At 44.8% G+C, this 13173-nt stretch overlaps 1 protein-coding gene across 1 annotated transcript in view; it reads left to right on the top strand.

Moving 5' to 3' along the window:
• The window catches only part of MAGI2 (membrane associated guanylate kinase, WW and PDZ domain containing 2), a 1552529-nt gene that overhangs the window by 1299845 nt on the left and 239511 nt on the right, over nt 1-13173 (top strand). The gene's annotated exons all lie outside the window — the stretch shown is intronic.

The following is a 13173-nucleotide window of genomic DNA, read 5'->3' as shown; positions in this document are numbered from 1 at the left end:
ATTTGGATCACTTGTTGTTCCCTTGTCCCTGGGTTTGTTAACACCATTTCATTTCCCCCCACCTCCCCTTCTCTCATGTTCCCCCGGAACAGTCAGTCCCGTTGCTTTCTCCTCCAGATTGTTCATCCAGCCTATCTTACTTAAACAGACCTGCAGAGATAATAACATGCACAAAAACAAGACAGAGCAAAACCAAGCAACAAAAGAAAATAAAACACAGCAAGCCAATGACCCAAAAAAAACCACACAAAACAAGAAAGAAAACTTGTTGTTAGTTCAAAGACTGTTTTTTGGCCTTTAGGACTGTTTTCCAGTCGAGGCTGTTGGGGCACCAAGCCCTGGCCCCAAAGTCCATTTTTTGTATTCCCTGGGGACTTCGTTGTTCTGTTCCCCTTGCTGTTCTGTTGCACACCCTTAGTGTTTTACCTTGGTGTGGTGGCATCAGATTGGGCGGAATTCCCACACTGTGACTCCAGTTTTGTCCCCTGTAGGGCTATGGGTCAGTAAGGGATGTTGTGTCTCATAGTGGGGCCGGCCATGTGGTCTTCTCTATGGATTGGCTGCTCTGAGCAGGAATATCGTCATCAAGGCTTGGTGGGCCAGGATGTGCTCTACTGCTTTTTAGGGATGCACAGTACTCCATTGAATGTATGTACCACAGTTTTTTAATACATTCATCTGTTGATGGAAATTTGGGTTGTTTGCAACTCCTTGCAATTGTGAACTGTGCCACGATGAACATTGGAGCACAGATGTCTGGCCGTGGTTTATTTCTTGTGTCTTCTGGGTGTATGCCCAGTAGGGGGATTGCTGGGTCCTATGGTAGCTCAATTTTCATCTGTTTTAGATAGCTCCAAATCAATTTCCATAGTGGCTGTACATAACTACAGGTCCACCAGCAGTAGATGAGAGTTCTTATCGCACCACAGCCCCTCCAAAACTTGTTGCCATCTGATTTTTTGAATCGGGCTATCTTTAAGGGTGTTAGATGGGATCTTGTTTTAATTTGCATTTCTCATATGGCTAATGATCAGGAACATTTTCTCATATGTTTATTGGCCATGTGGATTTCTGCCCCTGTGAAACTTCTGTTCAGGTCCTTTGCCCACCTCCTCCGTGGGCAATTCATTTTTTCTTTTTGGAAGCCAGCACAGTATTATAGATTTTAGTAATAAGGCCTCTGTCTGATATGTCTTTGCTAAAGATGTGTTCACAGTCAGTGGGCTCTCTTGTTATTCTCGGTGAATTCTTTCGATGTACACAGGTGTTACACTTGTCAATTTGTGATTCATCTGTGTTTGTGTCCTTCTCTCTTTCTGATCGCCTATGTATTTCCTGTGCCAAAGTTCTCAGGTTTGTCCCAATTCCCTCATTGATGGACCTAATATTTTGGGGTTTTACCTCGAGGTCTATGATCCACCTTGAGTTTATTCTTGTGCATGGAGTGTGATAAGAGTAGTGGTGAAGATTAAATGGTGTGGCATGAAGTGTTCTGTACAGTCTAAACCACAATAGGAACTCAGGGAGTGTCACTTCCTGTTTGTGCTTTTCCATGTTTTTCCCTTTTGAGTTATTTCTCACCAGAGAGTTGGTGATGCTCAAAAGTATAAAGCAAGTTAGGAAATATGTTGATAGAGTTGATAGGTGAGTTGAACAGCCTGCTGCATAGAGAAAAGAAATTAATATCAATGATTGTCAGCCTGTAACATACATTGTGGGACATGCTTCAGACAAATGTGCTTGCATAAGAAGACATATACCCAACATTCAAAATGCCCACATGCAAGTACCTGACTCAGCATGAACTTTCTTCCTTTCTTGCCAATCCATGTCTTCCCTAAAAGCTTTGTTTTGATTCTTTTATTTTTTTGGTTGAGTTTATACTCAACTATCATTTATAAAAGGCCCTGGTGGTATCGTGGTTGTGTATTGGGCTGCTAACTCCAAAGTCAGAAGTTCAATATCACCAAGAGAAAGAAGGGGCTTTCTACTCCTGTAAAGAGTTACAGTCTTAGAAACTCAAAGAATCAGTTCTACCCTCTCTTATAGGGTCACTGTGGGTTGGAATAGACTCATTGGCAGTGATTTAGGTTGGGGTTGACTCATTTATACTCATATCTACTTTCCATCTACATAACCTGGATTTTCCCCAAATCTTTATGATTATTTAAATGCCCATTGTCCTAAATATCCTTGTTTTACTTCCTTGGTGCTTATTTCTCTTTCACCCTTTGATCATGATTTTGGTCACTCTCAGCTTCCCATAGCATCATGCTAAAGAACTGTCTCTTGACATCATGAGTGCCACCGAATTCTCAGACCACATCTGACCTCTCACAACCAATGTTAATTGAAGATGGTAACCCTCTGATGGGATTTGAAGGCAGAGAAAGTGGAGACTGAGACTTAATGGTGCTTCATGAATAAATCAGGCGTTTGAATGATGAGGGGAGTAGTGCTGAGAAGGGTACATGGTTTGGGGAGTAGTCTGCCTCATGGAAAAATCAGGCAAGAGGTCAGAAGAATGGCTTAGCAAAGGGTGTGCCTTTGAAGCTGATGTAACCATTGATGGAAGAGAGGATTTCCAGGAGTCCATCAGTAAAGGACAAGAATTCAGGCAATTCAGGAGATGTGCAAAATCAGAAGGGTAGCGTAAGGTCATTCATGGTGATTTGAGGAAGATGCATGTTCAGTACAGGTGTGGTCACCTGTACTGAGGCAAGAAAAGATACAAACACGAGATACATCTACCAATTTAACAGCAGCCTTAACAGCTGAGCTTGTGAAATAAAATGTCTGTCCATGAGCCACGGCTGTGCCTAGCACACTCAGAACCCCAGTTTTCTAGCTTCGAGGACTGGGTGGTTGCTGGTATCCTTTATCAATTTAGGGACTATTGGAAGTTCAGTAAAGGGACTTACCCAACATGGCACAGCAACAGGGCGTCAAACAGGAAGCAAGTCCCCATTCTGCCATGACTTTGTTATGTTCCTCGTGGTATGTCATTACATTTCTCAGCTCCCATCTCTGGAAAATAAAAAGTCTGTGGCAAACATTTGCTTCAATCTATTCCAGTTGAGAAGTCTGTAGCTCTCTTAGAGTCACCTCTCTCATCTACAGCTGGTAGCTAAAAGTCAACTGGTGTTTTGTACCAAAATATAAGCTGACTCTCCCCTCTTCTGAGGAAGTCCTCAAACCCACTGCCACTGAGTCAATTCCAACTCACAGCATCCCTATAGAGCAGACTAGAACTGCCCCCACTTGGCTTTGTAGACTTTAAAGCTTTACAGGGACAGTCTCATACCCCACCCCACACAGGCCTATGGGTTTGAACCACTGACTTTGTGGTTAATAGCTCAATGCATCCCTCACTACATCACCAGATCCTTGAGGAAGCCTCTATCCATACTTAAAAATATTTTTTTCAATAATATATCAAACTACAAAAACCATTTCAGTGGGACTAGGTGGTTACTGGTGGCACTTAAAGCTTTAGGGGCAATTGAAGGAGAGCAAGCTGTAGGTGGAAAGATTGTGCATTCTTGGACATGATGAAGTGTGAGTGCAGATACAGCTGTACACTTAGACTAGACCTTACCAGGTAGTCAGAGGCTAAAGAAGCAGTTAGAAGTCTTAATGGTAGAAGAAGTCTTGAGGAGAAAAATGAGTTCACTTTGGGGAGTGTGTCACTGGGAAAAGAGGGGGGGGGAGTGGAAATAGGAAATAGTAATAACAGAGTCGGCAAAAATGAATTATGACCTTCTCTTAGTAAGGAAGCTGTCCAGCTGGCTTAATAAATAAGTGAGCGAAGGAGTGCTGGGAAGTAGGGACCCCGTGAAGCTGAGGAATGTAAATAGGAGAAGGGTCAGGATTGGAAAGACTATATCACAATTATTCTCCTAACGATGGCAGCTGATGCCACAAGAGTCAAGGAGATGCTCCGGGACCAAGTGTAAAGTGAGAAATATAAGGGCTCCAGGGTGAACCCTGCTCTCATTAAAAAGGTGGACTTGGCACGTTCCCCATGCTCCTCGGTAAAACATTAGTCATCATTAGTCAGAGAAGCCCAGTCAGCAGGAGCAGCAGTGAGAGACACAGTCTGACCTTCATCCACAACAGAAAGAAGATAATGTTCCAGTCCCCCTTCATGTGGGAGGCCGATGAGGACAGAGAAGGCATGAAATGTCAACTGTGATAAAGTACTAGATTTGCCATGAGCATGGGGCCAGCTGTGGAATGGCGGCTTTGAAGGGAGCTGTCACCCACCAGCTCTTAGCGGAAAGCATGGTTCTTGGTGTGTTCATTCCGTTGGGAGTAAATCTAGAGGCAACCTCTCAGGTCACTGCTGAAGCTGCGTGCAGAACCCAAAGCGAGAAATGGGCCTTATCGATGGCAATGATGCAACCTCAGAAATCAAAGCAGACCCACATAGTCACAAGCTACCCGGAGAACACAACAAGGAAAAAGTCAGGTAAAAGTTTCCATTGAATTGACTCCCACTCAGGGAAAGCGCATGCATTTCAGGATACGCCTGTGGTCCCCTGGGCTTTCGATTGCTGTGGTCTTCAGAGCACATCCAAAGAGCCCCTCGTAGAATTGAATCACCAATCTTTAGGTTAAAGGGCCAGGGCTGCCCCACTCAGGGATTCCTCCGGGCAACATGAACATGCTTCATTTGCCATGGGCAGGTGGTGCATGCTTTCTCAACCCCTAGTGATCGTGATCTCGAAACAGAGTCGTGATTAGAAACCTGAATGCCTCCACATTGGGTAGGGCTGCCTTTTAAGTGATAACGGGGAATCACCCAGCAGTAAACTCGTAGCCTAATGGAACCAATTCAAATGAAAAATATTTATGGTGAAATCACTAAGAGTTCCATGTTAAAAATCAAAGCCGGCTCTGCCAACGCATCTCTGGTTCCTGCCCCCACTCTTTTTCTGAACAAGTCCGTGAACAGGAGGAGAGCTGACACCCATTTTACCCTTTTCTGAAAGACATGCCTCACTTCTGACTGAAAGGCACACCTGGCGGTTCAACCATCAGCTCTGTGATGGGTCACTGGGCGCTCCGTGAATGAGGTCCCGGAAAGCCGAAGACCACCTCGGGCTCTAGTGTGCTTTGAACTCATTACAAATGTCTCCAGACGCAACCACAGCCGGATGCTGACAGCCCAGGAGACATCTCCTCATTCTGCCACCTAAATACTAGGATGATAAAATGCCATTTTGGAAGACTTCCGGATTGTACAGGGCTTTGTTCTCTGTGTGGCCCATCTACCTCTTTCAGTCCCACATGTCCTTTCAAACCTAATCCTGCCCATGTGTGACACCACAGGGGCTCTATTTATGGGTTAATATTCTCTTTTAAATAAAACAGCAGCTTGTAAAGGTGTCCCTTCTAGTGACATCCCTCAAAGCTCCTTGCTGATTCTCCAACTTCTGATCAAAAATCTAGCACCCAGTAGGTGCTCAAAAAATACTTGTTGAACAAATGACATAAATGTTAAACGAGATATTTGCCTCTACCCCAAATGATGATTTCTCTCAGAGCATGTACTGCATTTGTCCAGCAGCTTGCTACTTAAAAGGCAGTTTTAGATATGTTGTCATTTGTTCCTTACGAGATCCTTGTGAAGAGAGCAGGGAGACATGGAACTCCACAGAGCTCATTAGACAACAGGCGCACTCCTGTGCTTAGGAACTTGACGATCAACAATCCAGGCCCTGTGCCAACGGCTGCCACAGGGTCCCTGCTGCTTGCTGTTTCTGCCACACTAAGTGTAGAACCAACACGTGACACCAAGTCAGAACTGTAAGTCCACATGTGTGTCTGGAAGATTTCAGGACAAAAGCAGAGCGACTAACTAGTTGGCTCGCTAGATTGTCTGCCATTTACCATGATAGAGTCATGTGAGAAAACACTGCGGACTTGGAGAAGATGTGGGCTGAGTCCCGGTTCGGCCACATGTAGGACACCACCTCAGACAGTGGTTCCTTCTCTAAGCTGCGCACAACCATCCTGCTTCCCTCCTTTACAAGGACCTCATCCAGAATAGAGGCAAAACTGCCTTTAACATGAGAAACTGTTAACTACATGTGATCTATTCTCAGAGAGGAATCTGAGAGGGTTTCAACGAGTTCATGGAAACTTTCCATTATCTTTTCTTTCCACGTTTCCACAAACTTTCTGAGGCCCCCACATAAATTTAAAATAATAGGTATTGGCAAATATGTGTTTTCATTGTTCATTCATTCAACTGATGTTTATTGAGTGCCTACTATGTGTTGGATTTTGTGCGAGGAGCTGGAGAATCAGCCATGAACTAAAATATACTTAAGATCCCTGCCCTCGGGGGCCTTTTTGTCTCCTAGGAGAGAGAAACATTTCACCAGAAATTGTACCATGATCTTGTTCGTGGAAATGAGAGGCAAGTGACCTGCTAAGGAGGACATGAGCTTTAAGAGCCTCTGATCATGGAGTTTGGAAAGTCTGGGGTGCCTTTTCAAAAGGCATGCCCTTGAGCCATGATCTCAGCCATAAACTAGAGTGAATTGGGTGATGAGGGCAGAGAAGCTCCTTCCGTTCATGCTGGTGGGAGCACAGAGAGCCTGCAGGAAGGCCACCGGCACTAGATGGAGTTGAGAAAGGAAAGCTGGCGGGAGTCAGAGCAAAGCTGGAAGCGGAAAAGATGTAGAACACGTTTGCGTCTATAAGGGTTTCCACTTGGTCTTCACGAGCATTGGGAAGCTGCGTACTGGCTGCTAAGAAGAGAAGCCAGGTAATCAGATTTGCTCTTTGAAAAGGCTGCTCTGTCTGCAGTGTGGAGATCAGATGGAAGAGCAGTCAGGCAGGTAACAGGGACATCAGCTGGGGAGGGTCAGGCAGGACCGGAGAGTCGTTTGGAGTCAGGTGTAGCACTGGAGATGAGAAGTGCAAAATCGGTAGGAAGTAATATCCACAGGACTTGACAACATCCATTTGAGTTGCAATGGTACAAGTTATTATGGAAATATATTTAATCGTGCATTTATCCTTAGTTTCAGATGACAGTTCAAACCATGCCCTAGGGTAAGTGGTGCTATTTTCCTCATTAAAACAGTATGATAGATGAATTACCCTTGTCTCAACATTGGCAGGGTGGCCGGGATTCTATTGTACCTTATCGGCCTTTTGGTCCCTTTATACCGTCCGTTACTATGGCACTCCTGTCTGACTTCTTGTGTCTATTTTGGGGGATGGGGGGCGGGGATTTGGTGTGTTCATTTGAACCGTATGACAGAATGAGTGCCTCTTGTACCTGCTGTGCCTGAAGTCGAGCCCAGCCTTCTTCAGACCATTAATAACTAGAGAATTATCCCATTAACCAAAGACACTCATGCTGTGCGTTTTGAAAGGTCAAATATGTGAAATGATGTATTACGGTTCATTAAAGATGTTTCATTCATCTTATATAATCTTAGTAAAAAGACAGTCCTCGCTGTAAAGCAAGTTTAGCAAACATACATGCCGCATGCTACCTCTCTTTCTTCTCATTTTCTGAACTAGGCTCGTTAATCGATAAAGATACAACTGCCTACTGAGCCTGTGCCAACTCCTCAGCCCAGAACTCCCAGCAGCCAGTTGGTCAGAGTTGGCTTGAAAGTGGAAACTAAGCTCCAGCCCCATCCCTGCTTTAATGCGCTATAAATCCCTTGTTCTCAAAAAACAGAGTCACTCGACATGCTTATGTGTTAGTGGGAGGAATCCCACTGCAGGTATGATTTGTCTGGTTTGCTTTAACATGCTATTGATGTCCCACTCCCTATTCTCTCAGGCGGCCTAACCCTAGGGAGCTATGAACGTTTCCAATAAGTTGACTGAGACCTATCTCAAGTCCCCAAGTTCCTTTTTCTCTTCCTGAGAACATCCCAGAAAGGCTGGAGAGTAAACACCCATGAGGAGCACCCCTTGGGGAAAGAGAGTCAGAGGGGAAATGGCTGGCTCCCCATTCCTCAACAGGAAAATGGGGATGCTCATTTCCCAGGGTTGCTCAGAAGATCCACAGGAATCTGACCTGCAATTGATCACAGGTTCACCTGCTCATTGGCATGCTGCCCTTCCTGACTCCTTGTCCCCAGTCTCCGTTCCTACTTCCTGGGCTCACCCAAATCTTCATCTCAGGGCCTCAAACTCAAATGGAACCCACGATTATTGGTTGTCTTCGTGTTCTACACGAAGGCTCACAAACTACACAAGGGCTCACAAACTGCAGTCAATGGGTTTCTCCTGATGGTCCGTGCACGGAGAGGTGGGCTAAGACTCCCACTCCACAGCAGACCCATTCGAGTCGTCTTCCCTCTCTCTCCGGGCAGAAGCTAGAAAGGATGTGAAGGGAAAGGAGGACAAAAATAGAAGAGAAACAAGAATAAATTGCACCAAGAATCCCCACCGTGTAGCAGACAAATTTGTTTTCATCTCCATGTTTTATGATTTTGATTATTGGAAAATACATTCCAAGAGGAAGCCTATGGTGATTTTAAAACTCTATCTCTGCTAGCATTGCCTAAGTGAGTCTTAAATGCAGATGAATTTTAAGCCTTAGCTGGTGGAGCTAGCCAAAAGAAAAGAAGAAGAAGGAAAAAAACTGTAAATGTCAGTTATGCTTATATTCCAGAACTTAGTTTTAAGTTCTAGATATGTAAATATATAGACAGGTAATGTTATAAAATTGCTTTCCACATTAATAGGATATACTACTGAGAAGTTTCATTTTAAATGATGTCAGACCCTAGATTTTTGTATGCCTTCTCTCAATATCCCCCAGTAAAGTGCCAAGAAGACAGAGAAAAGCTAATGTCAGGGATAGGCACAGATCTGGTTAATGATCAAACTCTTGAAGAACTCTTCGATGCTGCCATGAGAGCTGGGTGTAAAGCTCCTTCCCATGGAAGAGTAAGTCAAACCCTTTTTATGACCACTTTCTTTCAACCTGTTCTGAAATCTCTCTCAACCTATTTTTCAGTCACAAAACCTAGGGAACATCATAGCATAAAGTAGACGTGGATGATAAGAAATTGTCTCCTGGCATATGTGGTTCAATTACATTGACATTGTAGATGGAGGCATGGCTATAAAGTCTCCATATGGCATAAGGAGACCATCTCAAAAATACTGTAAACCTTTCTCCTCAACACGAGCGGATAAAAACTAGGGGGTTTGTCAAGAGATCTCCCCCGCAGTCCAGCAAAACCCTATGATGCCATTTCCAGTGGAATTCTGGCTACAAATGGCTTGCATCCATTCACTCTGTTGTGTGAAATCTGAAATGGCTGTCACTCCATCCTGCATGGGGCCAGCAGTGAAGCTCGCTGTCGTACATACTGAATCTGCATAGATCTTACCTTTTTCATGGGGGAAAGGTACCTAAAAACCCTACCTAGAGCAGGTAACAAAATAGTTGTGCTTATAAGAAATGAGCACTTGACTTTGAAGATGAAGATGAAGACCATACCACAGAAAAAGACCTCCTGCAGAAAGCAGAAGGAATTTTGAGAAAATTTCTTGCTCAGAGTGCTCGGCCAGGTGCTAGAAGAGACATCCTTTACAACAGAGAAGTGGGCAGCCCAGGCTGCACAGCAGCAATCACATAGGTCCTACTTAAAAAAGGAAAGAGGAGGAAAAACAATTAGGGGCTTGGAATGACCTGGGAAACTTAAAACCTTCCTCAGAGCCAGTAAAAGGCACAAATGATGTTGTTCAAAATGCGTGATGTATGGAAGTCAAACTTGAAAATTCTCTAATTATGGAGTCGAATCTTTATTCAGATCTCAAACTTTGTTTTGTCCTCTCTATAGCAATCTCAGAAGCCCTGGTGGTGGAGTGGTTATTCATTGGGCTGAGATCCTGAAGATCAGCAGTTCGAAACCACCAACTGCCCCAGGGCAAAAAGAGCTTTCCCCTCCAGTGGGCAGTTACCCTCTTGGAAAGTCACAGGGGGCAGTTCTGTCTGGCCGCTGTGGGACAGGGCCTGCTCTTTAGGGTCTTTAGGAGCCATAAGCACCAACTCGATGGCAGTGAGAGGGGAGGAGGGTAGCAATCTCATGCATAACGTTCTCTTACCAGTCACCGCGACAACAAAACCCAACTCACTGCCATCCAGGCAATGCCAGCTCATAGTGACCCTGAGGACAGGGTAGAACTGCTCCTGTGGGTTTCTGAGACGGAAACTCTCTACGGCAGTAGAAAGCCCTGCCTTTCTCCTGAGGAATGGCTAGCGGTTTCAAACTGCTGACCTTGCAGTTAGCAGGCCGATGGGAACCGACAATGCCACCAGGGCTCAGAAATAGGAGCCCCAGGGGCAGCTTGTCAAACGTCCAGAAGTTGGGAGAGGAGATAGGTGTCTGGAGTCCATTCTGGCTCCACATGACAATGGCACGTGTGCTGTAGTAAGAACCCTGCTCCATATTGTTTCAGTGGTGATTTGGGGTAGGTCACCAGGCCTTTCTTCCGAGGCACCACTGGTGAACTGGAACCTTCAACTTCGTAGTTCCTTAGCCAGGTGTGTACCACCCAGAAACTCTGCCTAAGGGGAAAGGAAACGAAGCATGAACCTTAGAGCTCGGATGCTAGTCTATGGGAAAGAATGGAAAGGCACACCTACCCTTTGATAAATTCTGATAGAGGAAAACTCCAAAGACATGAAAGAGACTGATATTTAAAAACAGTTAAGATCAATCTACATATACTAGAGGATCCTTTGAGCAGTACTTTTCAGAGTGCTTCTCACTTGCCCAGGGTTCTTGTTAAAGTGCAGTCTCTGGTTCAGTGGTCTGGGGTCTGAGATTCTCCTTTCTACCCAGTGCCCAGGTGAAGCTGGTGCTGTAGGACCACAGCACAAGCAAAAGCACTCCTTATATTCCACGAAGAATTAATTAAACGAATTCACACTTGGGCATGTTCTAGCATCTTAAGAACCATTTTAAAGGATAAAGAAAACATGATCCAATTACTCAAGCTGAGAAACAAAAGGATTGTTGCAAATAAACAAAAATTGAGTGGATCCAGGTTTATTTTCTGCATCACTGACTCTGGGGACAAAACTCTCATGGAGTTTGTGAGCAGAGATATGGCAATCTAAGAATCTATTAACAAAACTAGAATCCACATGCAAGAACTTCGAAACCATTGCACCCATACAAATTTTCAATTGCTGTCACACAGAAATAACCACCAATTTTATAGTTTAAACCAACACGATGTTTTTAGTAACTTTTTATTTTTAATCGGGTGAATGCTTACAGAGCCCATCCTTTTTCCATTCAACGACTCAGACACATTTTGTTTCAGGTCATTGACTGCAATCCTCACAATGTAAAACCACTTATCCCACTCCCTCTCTGTGTTTCCAATTCCCATTCCTCCTGTCCTAACCCTTCTGGACTTTGTCCTTGGGTAAAGGTTGCCCTTTTGATCTCAAAAGTTAGTTTTTTCTAAGATGTGCACACCTTCTGACTGCTGTAGTTCCCCTTATAGATCTGTCTGCGTTTGACTAAAAATTGATCCCTGGAGGTCACTGAGGAAATGCTGTGCAGCACCATAATGCACCTGCTCGTTCTTGGAAGGTAGTAAGGATTGTTCTCTGAGAATTTTGTTGAGGACCCTTATGGCATCCATCCTACACCCGGATATTGCCCCTCCAGGCTTTTTCTTGTTCACAAAACGCAAAGAACATTTCAAAGAAATACAATTTGTGTCCCTCGAGAATGTCAACACTGTTGTTTTGCCGTGGTACCAATAGAAGGACACAGCAGAATTCCTTGGGGAAGGGTTACACATTTTTTTACTCCCTACCGTCAAGCCCATGCCAACTCATAGTGACCCTGTAAGGCAGAATCTAACTGCCCCTGGGAGGTTCTAGGAGTAGTTTTTATGGGATGTGAAAGCCTCTTCTTTCTCTTATGGAGCTGCTGGGGGTTTTTACTGCTGACCTTGTAGTTAGCAGCTAGAGATGGAAAACGGTGCCTTCAGAAGTATATAGACCAAATCCTGGGTTCCCAAATGTATTTAGCCCTATTCAGCACCCCAAGCAATTAAAAAACGTTTGTCCCATCCTCCCTAACCCAGGATAAAATGTAGATCACAGCTTTTGTGGCCCCTAGATCTTTCTCGTGCCCCCCACACCCACCCCCGGAGGCAATATCGCCTGTTCTGAGAACCACTGAGCTAGACGAACCGGTATGTCGAGAAACAATAGCTTCACAATTTTATTTTATTTTTAAAAATGAATAAATGTCTCCATGATTTTATAGCAATACTTTTTTTCACTGGCCTTGTTATGTGCCCCCCGAAATAATCATGAAGCCACACAGCTGGAGGAAGGTGGAACGGGAACTAACAGGAACGTACAAAATGTTACCCTGGATTCTGTGTGCGTAACCTTTCCACTGTGCTGCGCCAGCTATTGTTTGTTTCCCTGAGCCACACACTCGAGCCAGGTTATTTTCATTCTCTCCTCCAGTTTCCCTTTATAACCACAACTCCTACACACGCCCGTTGATTTTGCCCCTTGCAGCCGCCGCCAGGAGTGATTTCTCCTATCCAGCCCCTCCCAGCAGTGGTGGAGAAGCGGACGTCCTGACCCAGGCGGATCTGTCCCAGCCCTGGATAAGGGCTGCGGTCCCCATGCCTGTCCCCTGGGTGCTATCCTCTTTATCTCCCTGGGACACTGACCTTCTTTCTTCCTGAATCTCCACACTCGATGTTAGGGTTCCTCTTCCTCTGAATGAAAGCATGCTGATCCCACCTAAATCTTCCCTTTGAATCTCTCCCAAAGAATCTTCCCTTTGCTCCCACCCACCCACCCATCCACCCACTATGGTCCTGTGTCTTTAACTTCAGACCCACTTCTTAGCACTTCCTCCCTTCCTCGTCACTTGGCCCCACTGAGTGTGAATTTCTACCTCTGTCCTGACCATGAAACTGCTTCCACTGAGGCCACCAGTCATCGTCCTGTTTAAAGAACCAAAGTCTTGTGTTAGGCATATTACAGTTCTTCAAACTTTCTCCTTATTTGGCTCTCCGTGACTCCCCATTCTCTTCATTCATTTGTTCTACAGATCCCGAAGAGTCCCCTTTTCATGCTATACCATTTCCCTTCATGATGGTGAGTTTAACCTAGCACATTATATCTCCAGT

This window comes from Echinops telfairi, unplaced genomic scaffold (genome assembly GCF_000313985.2).
Source record: "Echinops telfairi isolate 266 unplaced genomic scaffold, ASM31398v2 ScPeMD7_23;HRSCAF=83, whole genome shotgun sequence".
Classification (NCBI taxonomy): domain Eukaryota; kingdom Metazoa; phylum Chordata; class Mammalia; order Afrosoricida; family Tenrecidae; genus Echinops; species Echinops telfairi.
The sequence above is the reverse complement of the archived record's forward strand: the minus strand, read 5'-3'. Positions and strand labels throughout refer to the sequence as shown.